Source organism: Vicugna pacos, chromosome 30 (assembly GCF_048564905.1).
Source record: "Vicugna pacos chromosome 30, VicPac4, whole genome shotgun sequence".
NCBI lineage: Eukaryota > Metazoa > Chordata > Mammalia > Artiodactyla > Camelidae > Vicugna > Vicugna pacos.
Window position 1 is genome coordinate 36,643,124 of NC_133016.1, and position 14,311 is coordinate 36,657,434.

Here is a 14,311-nt window from a genome sequence, read left to right on the forward strand (position 1 = left end):
GACTGTCTTGAAAAATGGAGGCCTAATACAGATTCAAGTTCAGTCAAAGATTCCCCTCACTTACCACACTCCCTTCACCCCAGAGAAGACATGAACCCAGCATTTGCTGAATCTAGCGGAAGGCCATCGTTTCTTTGTGGGAGCTAAGTATTCAATTCCTATCTATTTCATACGGGAGTATTTGACCTTTATGGGGTTCCCTGTTGTTCACAGAGGATGGAGCTAGAGGAACTCTGATTCTAGGAGGGGCTTGCTCTTCTCTTACTGGCTTCATTGCAGCTCAGGTACTGATCCCTCAAAATGGATGCCTGAGTGGAGGGGAGGGAAGAGCAAGTGCTTGATAGCTAGGCCCAAACCTGGGAAAAGGCTTACCTGGGCTTGGTGCACTTTGATCTGAATGGCTTGGAATTGCCCCTTGGGTCGTGTGGATTATCTGACCTCTTTCAAGAACATGAGCGTTTTTATCATCTCTGCCATCTCTTCTCTTTAGACGTCAGGGATCTTGGACCCGTTCTTGGAGCAGAGAATTGAGGAACTTCCTCCAGTCCACGGTGGCCCTCCGTATGTTTCTGCTAGTATCAGCGAGGTTCAATATGTCTCATGAATGCCTTTCGAGCCTGCTATCCTCTACAGCTGTCTCCAGGCCAGTATTCTCTATTGTAGCAGAACATCTCTCATCAATGTGTTCGCATCTCTCCTCAATCCGTGCAGCCATATTTTCGGCCAGCTTCTCTTCGTGTCTCCCATAAAGTCGACTTCAACAGGACTGGGCAAGTCTGAAAGGACCTCGGAGCCTCTCCAGTAAGCTGAAGACAGGCAGATCTTCCACTGTCTGCCCTTTCAGGTTCTGGAAACTGACCCGTGAACTCAGGTCTTTGGGCAGCAGCAGTATCTCGAACTGACACAGCTTCCCGGACCAAAGACCTAAGCCAAGCTCCACAGAGGGCGGCAGCCCCTCCATCGCACTGATCCACCCACAGAACTCTGCCCGGTTACCTAGGATCCACCAGCCACAACAAGCCTCGCGGTACACACCAACATTCCACCTGGAATCCAACCGCTAACTGCCATCCCCAATGGCTGCTGCATCTTGTCAGTGTTGGGGGAGGGGCTGCATCCTACGAGAGGTTCCTAAGGTAAATGTGATTCTACCCACTAGCGTCCCATGGGCCTTTGTTCTTCCCTCTTTCCTTTTGTTCAGATCTGTATGCACTGTAGCAACGGAGGGAAGTGTGTCCATTTTCAGTTGAATGTTTCACACGTCCTTAAACTTTCTAACAGTTCACAGTACACAGAGACCCACTAAGGGAAAGTATTGTTCCTGTAATATGGGCACACCCGCAATACATAGCCGTCGGTTGATTTCTGCTGAAACACCCGCATTCACGGGACATCTATCCATTTGTTTCAAGGGGGCTGAAATTCCTAGGAATGATACAATCCCCAATGTGCACTTTACTGCCTGTCTCTTTTGATCTTAGTACACTTTTGCGGAGCTACTTTTCCTTGTTATAGGCTTGTGCCATTTCTTCTCGACGTAGTGTAGAATATGGCATTCATTCATCCTGTTGGAAGACTTGCAAGTCTATATCACGGACTAGGAATCCATTGGATTCCAAATCGGCATTTGGGTTAGGTCACGATATGCTCATATGAATCAATATTTACGAATATAAATGCACGCCTCTGATTTCCGAATACAGGTGTGCTGAGTACATTCAAGCCGCGATACTGGGTCGATGCGTACTGAATGATCCTTGACATCACCTTGAGTAATTTCTTTTGAATATTCATGTTACCCTACCCTTTTTGTGTTGTTTGTTTGTTTGATTCTTTCTTGGTCTGCTTCTCGTTTGTTTTGCAAACACGTCAGGCCATGCATCTCTCCGTTTGCTTCCAACAGAGAGTCATATAAGCTGACTCCCTTAAGATAGTGCTTCCAATCCCCTATGATTTCCTGCTTCCCTCTCCCATCTTTAGGGTTTTGATGTCCTCCTTGCTTTCTTCTTGTTTCTTCTTTTCCACTCATGCTCTTCTTGCATTTCCAATAAGGGTTTTCTTCTTTCCATTTCATCTTGCTGCTTATCCCTTCAGGGGAGAATTCTCAACCTTTCTTTTAGGATAAGTTTCGAACTGCTGAATTCTTTTAAGATTTGCAGGTCTGTGGCATTCTCTAGCTCTGCTGTTATTAGAAATGGTGGTCATGTGGCATAGGCTACCCTAGATGGCAGCATTTTGCCATTCAAGCTATGGTCTATGTCCTGGCACTCCTCCCTGTCCTGCAATATTGCTGCTGAGATAGCAGCTGAAACCCCTCTGGAGGTTCTCTTGTGACTATGTTGCTTTCCTCCAGGCGCATTTTAAATCACTGGGATGCTCATGAACTTTGTTGATTTGGATCATACAGCTGCTGCTAAGTCTATTGGGGTTCCACCTCTTTTGGACGCTGTGTACTTCCTGAATTCGCCTAGATGATTCTATCTTGGCTTTCAGCAAGTTTCAGTCTGATTTTTCTACACATAACTTTTCATACATTGTTTGTTTCTTTATCTCTTGCTTTTCCATCTGGGACTCTTTCGAATTTTAGTCTTTCATGCCTGTCATAAACCAGGATTTAACAGTGATGTTTTCATTGGTTTGCACTTGCTTTCCTATGTGTGCTTCTGACCGAGGGATTTCTGTTCCCCTGTCTTCAAAGTCATTCACGCATCCCTCTGCAATATCTAGTCTGCTTAGGACGGAATGTTAGCCCTGATATTTTCTCATCCACTGAGTTTTCTGATATTATTTGGCTCGTCTTTAGGCTTTCTCTTCCCCTTTTCTGGTATTCTGCCTTTTGTGATTCTGAGACACTGTTGTTCTTCAGTGTTTCCCTCACCTCCATTTTCAATACTTGCTCTGGAGAGCGTTTTGCAGTCTAGTTGTCTGAAAGCTTATCTTTAGGGCCTTCTATCTCTTTGGAACTGAAAATGGTACTTCATTTTCCTTTTACTGTATTTCTTCATCTCTACTGGTCAGGTAATTTCGGGTATCTAATGTAGACTTCTAGGGCTTGGTTAAGTGAAAACTTTAGACTCTTGGCTCTACACAATTGCATGGGATTTCTGTGAGGACAAATTTTCCTAGACATTGATGCCATGTCCTGTTCCTGTGTGTGTTGTCTGGTCTATCTCCAATTGCTGGTGTTGCCTTTGTTGTGATGAACCCCCCATACTATTTCGATTAGGATAACCTCATTTTGATTACGCTTATCTCACAAATCTGAAAGAGCACAGGACACTTCCTCTGGTGGAAATGGAGCTTCTAAAGGTTCTCAGCTCTGCATTCTACTCTATGTTATTTTGGAGTGTTTCCAGAAGAGCAGAGTGTGAGTGCGCTTGTGCTTTGTAGTGCCACGGGAATGTCCCACTGAAGCCAGTTCTTCCAAGAGCTTCTCTGTCTTCAGAAACACCAGTGGAAGCATATCTATGGATGTCACACATCAGGGCCTGCTGGAATGATCCCGCAGCCCGAACTTGGTGTCCTCGCTGCCGAACCGTGCCGGTGCCATCCAAAATGTAGCATCCGCTTTTGAGCGATAAACTGAAGGAAATCCTTCCTCTTCTCACGCTGTGGTCTTGGACCACACTTCCTTGTCCTCTCATACTTGTGGTACGGGTGCACGAAGGCAACCACAGAGCTGTTGCACATCCTGTGCCTCAAACCAAACCATAATCACAGCCCAGGTTTTGAATGTAGCAGATCCTAAGGCTTTTCATTCTGAATTCAAACCCAAGGCCCCCTGGATCCCTCAGACCCGATGCACAATATCTCTGATTCAGCCCCACACATGCTCTATTGGCAAAATGCCAAATTGGTCTCTGGTCCTGCAGATGCACTGGGTGTGGCCATGGGACAGATCGATAATTTCAACTGCGTGCGCCAGGGTGGTTGCTTGCTCATTGGGGTCACAGGTCGGTTTGCTCTCTTGATAGGACCCACCACATCCCACAACGCACTCCAGATCCCTGAGACTCAGCGTGTGCCATCATCCGTAGCCCTATCCCTCCCTGAACGCTGCCTCTGCTACCTCAAATTTGGCAGCTCGGAGCTTGGTCTCAGAATCAACTGTGGGGATATTTTGCACTGGATTCTTTGCGTTCTGTCAGCCAAGCATCTGCTGTGCACTCTTCTAACACTCAGCGCATCACCTTCAATCCCATGTCTCCTGTCCGCTTGAGAGTGTGCGTCCAAGTTAAAGAGAGTTTCACCTTTACTGCTCCATCAACAGGGCTCAGACCATGCACTGGTATCCATTCCCTGCTTTTCCTTCTCCTGCTTCCAGGTGTTCTGAGGCCTCATCCTGTCTTTGGAAGTAACAGGCCTCTCTTCGGCAAGTGTCCTGTGCCAAGGGCTGGGTGAGTGGATGTTTCCATTGCTGTGTTCATGGGAGCGAGTGAGCGCAGGTTGCACTGCTTCTCTGTCAACTGGGCATCGATGAATCAACACTTTCCAGATACATTTCACAGAAATGTGATTTTTTTTTATCTCTTTGTTTCTATACAGCCGTGGTGGGAGGGATTGTCCGAAGACTCCAGTTTTGACATTGTGTTGATATCTCATTTGCAGTCTCTAAAAATTTAATAGAATTTATATAAATGTTTTGGGAGTTATACGAAAATGAAGTTAGTTTCTGAAACATACTAAATCGACCTAGAAGCCAGACTTGTCAATTTCGGTAACATTTTGTCAGCTCTAAGGAAAACATAGACAGATAGAATGCAAACTAGCAGTCCGAACTGTTAAAGGGGTCATGTCAACTCTTTACTGTTGAAGCCTCCGAAACCAACAGGAACCATGAAATAACTAATGGAAACATGAAATAACCCCCAAGCTTGTATTCACTTGTGCATGTGGTGCCCTTTACTCCCGATGACACCTACTGGTCAATGTTGGCATTTCAAGGTGTAACATCCCTCTCAAGGAAAATACAAGAGGAAACGAACTAAATATATACATTTAGCTTTGAATCCAAAGAACCTAGAGGCATTATAGCTATGAGAACCCTGCTGCAGCTATGCTAGGCTACTGAGAACCAGGTGTTCTTCTATCAGTGATGAGAACGCTTAATCATCCGATCATGTTGGGTAAAGCACTTGAATGCAACCAAGTCTGCACCCCCATGATCAATTGCCCCCGGGGGCTTGACTCAATTGAAAGACGGTCCACATAAGCTGTGTCTTTCATGTCATTGGCGACTTTTACAGTTCCGTTCACTATCTGACTTCTAATATTTACCTAGACTGTCTTGAAAAATGGAGGCCTAATACAGATTCAAGTTCAGTCAAAGATTCCCCTCACTTACCACACTCCCTTCACCCCAGAGAAGACATGAACCCAGCATTTGCTGAATCTAGCGGAAGGCCATCGTTTCTTTGTGGGAGCTAAGTATTCAATTCCTATCTATTTCATACGGGAGTATTTGACCTTTATGGGGTTCCCTGTTGTTCACAGAGGATGGAGCTAGAGGAACTCTGATTCTAGGAGGGGCTTGCTCTTCTCTTACTGGCTTCATTGCAGCTCAGGTACTGATCCCTCAAAATGGATGCCTGAGTGGAGGGGAGGGAAGAGCAAGTGCTTGATAGCTAGGCCCAAACCTGGGAAAAGGCTTACCTGGGCTTGGTGCACTTTGATCTGAATGGCTTGGAATTGCCCCTTGGGTCGTGTGGATTATCTGACCTCTTTCAAGAACATGAGCGTTTTTATCATCTCTGCCATCTCTTCTCTTTAGACGTCAGAGATCTTGGACCCGTTCTTGGAGCAGAGAATTGAGGAACTTCCTCCAGTCCACGGTGGCCCTCCGTATGTTTCTGCTAGTATCAGCGAGGTTCAATATGTCTCATGAATGCCTTTCGAGCCTGCTATCCTCTACAGCTGTCTCCAGGCCAGTATTCTCTATTGTAGCAGAACATCTCTCATCAATGTGTTCGCATCTCTCCTCAATCCGTGCAGCCATATTTTCGGCCAGCTTCTCTTCGTGTCTCCCATAAAGTCGACTTCAACAGGACTGGGCAAGTCTGAAAGGACCTCGGAGCCTCTCCAGTAAGCTGAAGACAGGCAGATCTTCCACTGTCTGCCCTTTCAGGTTCTGGAAACTGACCCGTGAACTCAGGTCTTTGGGCAGCAGCAGTATCTCGAACTGACACAGCTTCCCGGACCAAAGACCTAAGCCAAGCTCCACAGAGGGCGGCAGCCCCTCCATCGCACTGATCCACCCACAGAACTCTGCCCGGTTACCTAGGATCCACCAGCCACAACAAGCCTCGCGGTACACACCAACATTCCACCTGGAATCCAACCGCTAACTGCCATCCCCAATGGCTGCTGCATCTTGTCAGTGTTGGGGGAGGGGCTGCATCCGACGAGAGGTTCCTAAGGTAAATGTGATTCTACCCACTAGCGTCCCATGGGCCTTTGTTCTTCCCTCTTTCCTTTTGTTCAGATCTGTATGCACTGTAGCAACGGAGGGAAGTGTGTCCATTTTCAGTTGAATGTTTCACACGTCTTTAAACTTTCTAACAGTTCACAGTACACAGAGACCCACTAAGGGAAAGTATTGTTCCTGTAATATGGGCACACCCGCAATACATAGCCGTCGGTTGATTTCTGCTGAAACACCCGCATTCACGGGACATCTATCCATTTGTTTCAAGGGGGCTGAAATTCCTAGGAATGATACAATCCCCAATGTGCACTTTACTGCCTGTCTCTTTTGATCTTAGTACACTTTTGCGGAGCTACTTTTCCTTGTTATAGGCTTGTGCCATTTCTTCTCGACGTAGTGTAGAATATGGCATTCATTCATCCTGTTGGAAGACTTGCAAGTCTATATCACGGACTAGGAATCCATTGGATTCCAAATCGGCATTTGGGTTAGGTCACGATATGCTCATATGAATCAATATTTACGAATATAAATGCACGCCTCTGATTTCCGAATACAGGTGTGCTGAGTACATTCAAGCCGCGATACTGGGTCGATGCGTACTGAATGATCCTTGACATCACCTTGAGTAATTTCTTTTGAATATTCATGTTACCCTACCCTTTTTGTGTTGTTTGTTTGTTTGATTCTTTCTTGGTCTGCTTCTCGTTTGTTTTGCAAACACGTCAGGCCATGCATCTCTCCGTTTGCTTCCAACAGAGAGTCATATAAGCTGACTCCCTTAAGATAGTGCTTCCAATCCCCTATGATTTCCTGCTTCCCTCTCCCATCTTTAGGGTTTTGATGTCCTCCTTGCTTTCTTCTTGTTTCTTCTTTTCCACTCATGCTCTTCTTGCATTTCCAATAAGGGTTTTCTTCTTTCCATTTCATCTTGCTGCTTATCCCTTCAGGGGAGAATTCTCAACCTTTCTTTTAGGATAAGTTTCGAACTGCTGAATTCTTTTAAGATTTGCAGGTCTGTGGCATTCTCTAGCTCTGCTGTTATTAGAAATGGTGGTCATGTGGCATAGGCTACCCTAGATGGCAGCATTTTGCCATTCAAGCTATGGTCTATGTCCTGGCACTCCTCCCTGTCCTGCAATATTGCTGCTGAGATAGCAGCTGAAACCCCTCTGGAGGTTCTCTTGTGACTATGTTGCTTTCCTCCAGGGGCATTTTAAATCACTGGGATGCTCATGAACTTTGTTGATTTGGATCATACAGCTGCTGCTAAGTCTATTGGGATTCCACCTCTTTTGGACGCTGTGTACTTCCTGAATTCGCCTAGATGATTCTATCTTGGCTTTCAGCAAGTTTCAGTCTGATTTTTCTACACATAACTTTTCAAACATTGTTTGTTTCTTTATCTCTTGCTTTTCCATCTGGGACTCTTTCGAATTTTAGTCTTTCATGCCTTGTCTTAAACCAGGATTCAACAGCAATGTTTTCAATGGTTTGCACTTGCTTTCCTATGTGTGCTTCTGACCGAGGGATTTCTGTTCCCCTGTCTTCAAAAACTTTCACGCGTCCCTCTGCAATATCTAGTCTGCTTAGGACGGAATGTTAGCCCTGATATTTTCTCATCCACTGAGTTTTCTGATATTATTTAGCTCGTCTTTAGGCTTTCTCTTCCACTTTTCTGGTATTCTGCCTTTTGTGATTCTGAGACACTGTTGTTCTTCAGTGTTTCCCTCACCTCCATTTTCAATACTTGCTCTGGAGAGCGTTTTGCAGTCTAGTTGTCTGAAAGCTTATCTTTAGGGCCTTCAATCTCTTTGGAACTGAAAATGGTACTTCATTTTCCTTTTACTGTATTTCTTCATCTCTAATGGTCAGGTAATTTCGGTTATCTAATGTAGAATTCTATGGCTTGGTTAAGTGAAAACTTTAGACTCTTGGCTCTACACAATTGCATGGGATTTCTGTGAGGACAAATTTTCCTAGACATTGATGCCATGTCCTGTTCCTGTGTGTGTTGTCTGGTCTATCTCCAATTGCTGGTGTTGCCTTTGTTGTGATGAACCCCCCATACTATTTCGATTAGGATAACCTCATTTTGATTACGCTTATCTCACAAATCTGAAAGAGCACAGGACACTTCCTCTGGTGGAAATGGAGCTTCTAAAGGTTCTCAGCTCTGCATTCTACTCTATGTTATTTTGGAGTGTTTCTAGAAGAGCAGAGTGTGAGTGAGCTTGTGCTTTGTAGTGCCACGGGAATGTCCCACTGAAACCAGTTCTTCCAAGAGCTTCTCTGTCTACAGAAACACCAGTGGAAGCATATCTATGGATGTCACACATCAGGGCCTGCTGGAATGATCCCGCAGCCCGAACTTGGTGTCCTCGCTGCCGAACCGTGCCGGTGCCATCCAAAATGTAGCATCCGCTTTTGAGCGATAAACTGAAGGAAATCCTTCCTCTTCTCACGCTGTGGTCTTGGACCACACTTCCTTGTCCTCTCATACTTGTGGTACGGGTGCACGAAGGCAACCACAGAGCTGTTGCACATCCTGTGCCTCAAACCAAACCATAATCACAGCCCAGGTTTTGAATGTAGCAGATCCTAAGGCTTTTCATTCTGAATTCAAACCCAAGGCCCCCTGGATCCCTCAGACCCGATGCACAATATCTCTGATTCAGCCCCACACATGCTCTATTGGCAAAATGCCAAATTGGTCTCTGGTCCTGCAGATGCACTGGGTGTGGCCATGGGACAGATCGATAATTTCAACTGCGTGCGCCAGGGTGGTTGCTTGCTCATTGGGGTCACAGGTCGGTTTGCTCTCTTGATAGGACCCACCACATCGCACAACGCACTCCAGATCCCTGAGACTCAGCGTGTGCCATCATCCGTAGCCCTATCCCTCCCTGAACGCTGCCTCTGCTACCTCAAATTTGGCAGCTCGGAGCTTGGTCTCAGAATCAACTGTGGGGATATTTTGCACTGGATTCTTTGCGTTCTGTCAGCCAAGCATCTGCTGTGCACTCTTCTAACACTCAGCGCATCACCTTCAATCCCATGTCTCCTGTCCGCTTGAGAGTGTGCGTCCAAGTTAAAGAGAGTTTCACCTTTACTGCTCCATCAGCAGGGCTCAGACCATGCACTGGTATCCATTCCCTGCTTTTCCTTCTCCTGCTTCCAGGTGTTCTGAGGCCTCATCCTGTCTTTGGAAGTAACAGGCCTCTCTTCGGCAAGTGTCCTGTGCCAAGGGCTGGGTGAGTGGATGTTTCCATTGCTGTGTTCATGGGAGCGAGTGAGCGCAGGTTGCACTGCTTCTCTGTCAACTGGGCATCGATGAATCAACACTTTCCAGATACATTTCACAGAAATGTGATTTTTTTTTATCTCTTTGTTTCTATACAGCCGTGGTGGGAGGGATTGTCCGAAGACTCCAGTTTTGACATTGTGTTGATATCTCATTTGCAGTCTCTAAAAATTTAATAGAATTTATATAAATGTTTTGGGAGTTATACGAAAATGAAGTTAGTTTCTGAAACATACTAAATCGACCTAGAAGCCAGACTTGTCAATTTCGGTAACATTTTGTCAGCTCTAAGGAAAACATAGACAGATAGAATGCAAACTAGCAGTCCGAACTGTTAAAGGGGTCATGTCAACTCTTTACTGTTGAAGCCTCCGAAACCAACAGGAACCATGAAATAACTAATGGAAACATGAAATAACCCCCAAGCTTGGATTCACTTGTGCATGTGGTGCCCTTTACTCCCGATGACACCTACTGGTCAATGTTGGCATTTCAAGGTGTAACATCCCTCTCAAGGAAAATACAAGAGGAAACGAACTAAATATATACATTTAGCTTTGAATCCAAAGAACCTAGAGGCATTATAGCTATGAGAAGCCTGCTGCAGCTATGCTAGGCTACTGAGAACCAGGTGTTCTTCTATCAGTGATGAGAACGCTTAATCATCCGATCATGTTGGGTAAAGCACTTGAATGCAACCAAGTCTGCACCCCCATGATCAATTGCCCCCGGGGGCTTGACTCAATTGAAAGACGGTCCACATAAGCTGTGTCTTTCATGTCATTGGCGACTTTTACAGTTCCGTTCACTATCTGACTTCTAATATTTACCTAGACTGTCTTGAAAAATGGAGGCCTAATACAGATTCAAGTTCAGTCAAAGATTCCCCTCACTTACCACACTCCCTTCACCCCAGAGAAGACATGAACCCAGCATTTGCTGAATCTAGCGGAAGGCCATCGTTTCTTTGTGGGAGCTAAGTATTCAATTCCTATCTATTTCATACGGGAGTATTTGACCTTTATGGGGTTCCCTGTTGTTCACAGAGGATGGAGCTAGAGGAACTCTGATTCTAGGAGGGGCTTGCTCTTCTCTTACTGGCTTCATTGCAGCTCAGGTACTGATCCCTCAAAATGGATGCCTGAGTGGAGGGGAGGGAAGAGCAAGTGCTTGATAGCTAGGCCCAAACCTGGGAAAAGGCTTACCTGGGCTTGGTGCACTTTGATCTGAATGGCTTGGAATTGCCCCTTGGGTCGTGTGGATTATCTGACCTCTTTCAAGAACATGAGCGTTTTTATCATCTCTGCCATCTCTTCTCTTTAGACGTCAGAGATCTTGGACCCGTTCTTGGAGCAGAGAATTGAGGAACTTCCTCCAGTCCACGGTGGCCCTCCGTATGTTTCTGCTAGTATCAGCGAGGTTCAATATGTCTCATGAATGCCTTTCGAGCCTGCTATCCTCTACAGCTGTCTCCAGGCCAGTATTCTCTATTGTAGCAGAACATCTCTCATCAATGTGTTCGCATCTCTCCTCAATCCGTGCAGCCATATTTTCGGCCAGCTTCTCTTCGTGTCTCCCATAAAGTCGACTTCAACAGGACTGGGCAAGTCTGAAAGGACCTCGGAGCCTCTCCAGTAAGCTGAAGACAGGCAGATCTTCCACTGTCTGCCCTTTCAGGTTCTGGAAACTGACCCGTGAACTCAGGTCTTTGGGCAGCAGCAGTATCTCGAACTGACACAGCTTCCCGGACCAAAGACCTAAGCCAAGCTCCACAGAGGGCGGCAGCCCCTCCATCGCACTGATCCACCCACAGAACTCTGCCCGGTTACCTAGGATCCACCAGCCACAACAAGCCTCGCGGTACACACCAACATTCCACCTGGAATCCAACGGCTAACTGCCATCCCCAATGGCTGCTGCATCTTGTCAGTGTTGGGGGAGGGGCTGCATCCGACGAGAGGTTCCTAAGGTAAATGTGATTCTACCCACTAGCGTCCCATGGGCCTTTGTTCTTCCCTCTTTCCTTTTGTTCAGATCTGTATGCACTGTAGCAATGGAGGGAAGTGTGTCCATTTTCAGTTGAATGTTTCACACGTCTTTAAACTTTCTAACAGTTCACAGTACACAGAGACCCACTAAGGGAAAGTATTGTTCCTGTAATATGGGCACACCCGCAATACATAGCCGTCGGTTGATTTCTGCTGAAACACCCGCATTCACGGGACATCTATCCATTTGTTTCAAGGGGGCTGAAATTCCTAGGAATGATACAATCCCCAATGTGCACTTTACTGCCTGTCTCTTTTGATCTTAGTACACTTTTGCGGAGCTACTTTTCCTTGTTATAGGCTTGTGCCATTTCTTCTCGACGTAGTGTAGAATATGGCATTCATTCATCCTGTTGGAAGACTTGCAAGTCTATATCACGGACTAGGAATCCATTGGATTCCAAATCGGCATTTGGGTTAGGTCACGATATGCTCCTATGAATCAATATTTACGAATATAAATGCACGCCTCTGATTTCCGAATACAGGTGTGCTGAGTACATTCAAGCCGCGATACTGGGTCGATGCGTACTGAATGATCCTTGACATCACCTTGAGTAATTTCTTTTGAATATTCATGTTACCCTACCCTTTTTGTGTTGTTTGTTTGTTTGATTCTTTCTTGGTCTGCTTCTCGTTTGTTTTGCAAACACGTCAGGCCATGCATCTCTCCGTTTGCTTCCAACAGAGAGTCATATAAGCTGACTCCCTTAAGATAGTGCTTCCAATCCCCTATGATTTCCTGCTTCCCTCTCCCATCTTTAGGGTTTTGATGTCCTCCTTGCTTTCTTCTTGTTTCTTCTTTTCCACTCATGCTCTTCTTGCATTTCCAATAAGGGTTTTCTTCTTTCCATTTCATCTTGCTGCTTATCCCTTCAGGGGAGAATTCTCAACCTTTCTTTTAGGATAAGTTTCGAACTGCTGAATTCTTTTAAGATTTGCAGGTCTGTGGCATTCTCTAGCTCTGCTGTTATTAGAAATGGTGGTCATGTGGCATAGGCTACCCTAGATGGCAGCATTTTGCCATTCAAGCTATGGTCTATGTCCTGGCACTCCTCCCTGTCCTGCAATATTGCTGCTGAGATAGCAGCTGAAACCCCTCTGGAGGTTCTCTTGTGACTATGTTGCTTTCCTCCAGGGGCATTTTAAATCACTGGGATGCTCATGAACTTTGTTGATTTGGATCATACAGCTGCTGCTAAGTCTATTGGGATTCCACCTCTTTTGGACGCTGTGTACTTCCTGAATTCGCCTAGATGATTCTATCTTGGCTTTCAGCAAGTTTCAGTCTGATTTTTCTACACATAACTTTTCAAACATTGTTTGTTTCTTTATCTCTTGCTTTTCCATCTGGGACTCTTTCGAATTTTAGTCTTTCATGCCTTGTCTTAAACCAGGATTCAACAGCAATGTTTTCAATGATTTGCACTTGCTTTCCTATGTGTGCTTCTGACCGAGGGATTTCTGTTCCCCTGTCTTCAAAAACTTTCACGCGTCCCTCTGCAATATCTAGTCTGCTTAGGACGGAATGTTAGCCCTGATATTTTCTCATCCACTGAGTTTTCTGATATTATTTAGCTCGTCTTTAGGCTTTCTCTTCCACTTTTCTGGTATTCTGCCTTTTGTGATTCTGAGACACTGTTGTTCTTCAGTGTTTCCCTCACCTCCATTTTCAATACTTGCTCTGGAGAGCGTTTTGCAGTCTAGTTGTCTGAAAGCTTATCTTTAGGGCCTTCAATCTCTTTGGAACTGAAAATGGTACTTCATTTTCCTTTTACTGTATTTCTTCATCTCTACTGGTCAGGTAATTTCGGGTATCTAATGTAGAATTCTATGGCTTGGTTAAGTGAAAACTTTAGACTCTTGGCTCTACACAATTGCATGGGATTTCTGTGAGGACAAATTTTCCTAGACATTGATGCCATGTCCTGTTCCTGAGTGTGTTGTCTGGTCTATCTCCAATTGCTGGTGTTGCCTTTGTTGTGATGAACCCCCCATACTATTTCGATTAGGATAACCTCATTTTGATTACGCTTATCTCACAAATCTGAAAGAGCACAGGACACTTCCTCTGGTGGAAATGGAGCTTCTAAAGGTTCTCAGCTCTGCATTCTACTCTATGTTATTTTGGAGTGTTTCCAGAAGAGCAGAGTGTGAGTGCGCTTGTGCTTTGTAGTGCCACGGGAATGTCCCACTGAAACCAGTTCTTCCAAGAGCTTCTCTGTCTTCAGAAACACCAGTGGAAGCATATCTATGGATGTCACACATCAGGGCCTGCTGGAATGATCCCGCAGCCCGAACTTGGTTTCCTCGCTGCCGAACCGTGCCGGTGCCATCCAAAATGTAGCATCCGCTTTTGAGCGATAAACTGAAGGAAATCCTTCCTCTTCTCACGCTGTGGTCTTGGACCACACTTCCTTGTCCTCTCATACTTGTGGTACGGGTGCACGAAGGCAACCACAGAGCTGTTGCACATCCTGTGCCTCAAACCAAACCATAATCACAGCCCAGGTTTTGAATGTAGCAGATCCTAAG

At 45.5% G+C, this 14,311-nt stretch overlaps 1 long non-coding RNA gene across 1 annotated transcript; it reads left to right on the plus strand.

The window, feature by feature from the left end:
• The first annotated feature begins 968 nt into the window (after positions 1-968).
• On the plus strand, positions 969-5,968 carry LOC140690521 (uncharacterized). Its single transcript, XR_012065833.1, has 3 exons — positions 969-1,136; positions 4,325-4,397; positions 5,771-5,968. It is a non-coding gene; the product is annotated as an uncharacterized lncRNA (long non-coding RNA).
• Positions 5,969-14,311: the final 8,343 nt, after the last annotated feature.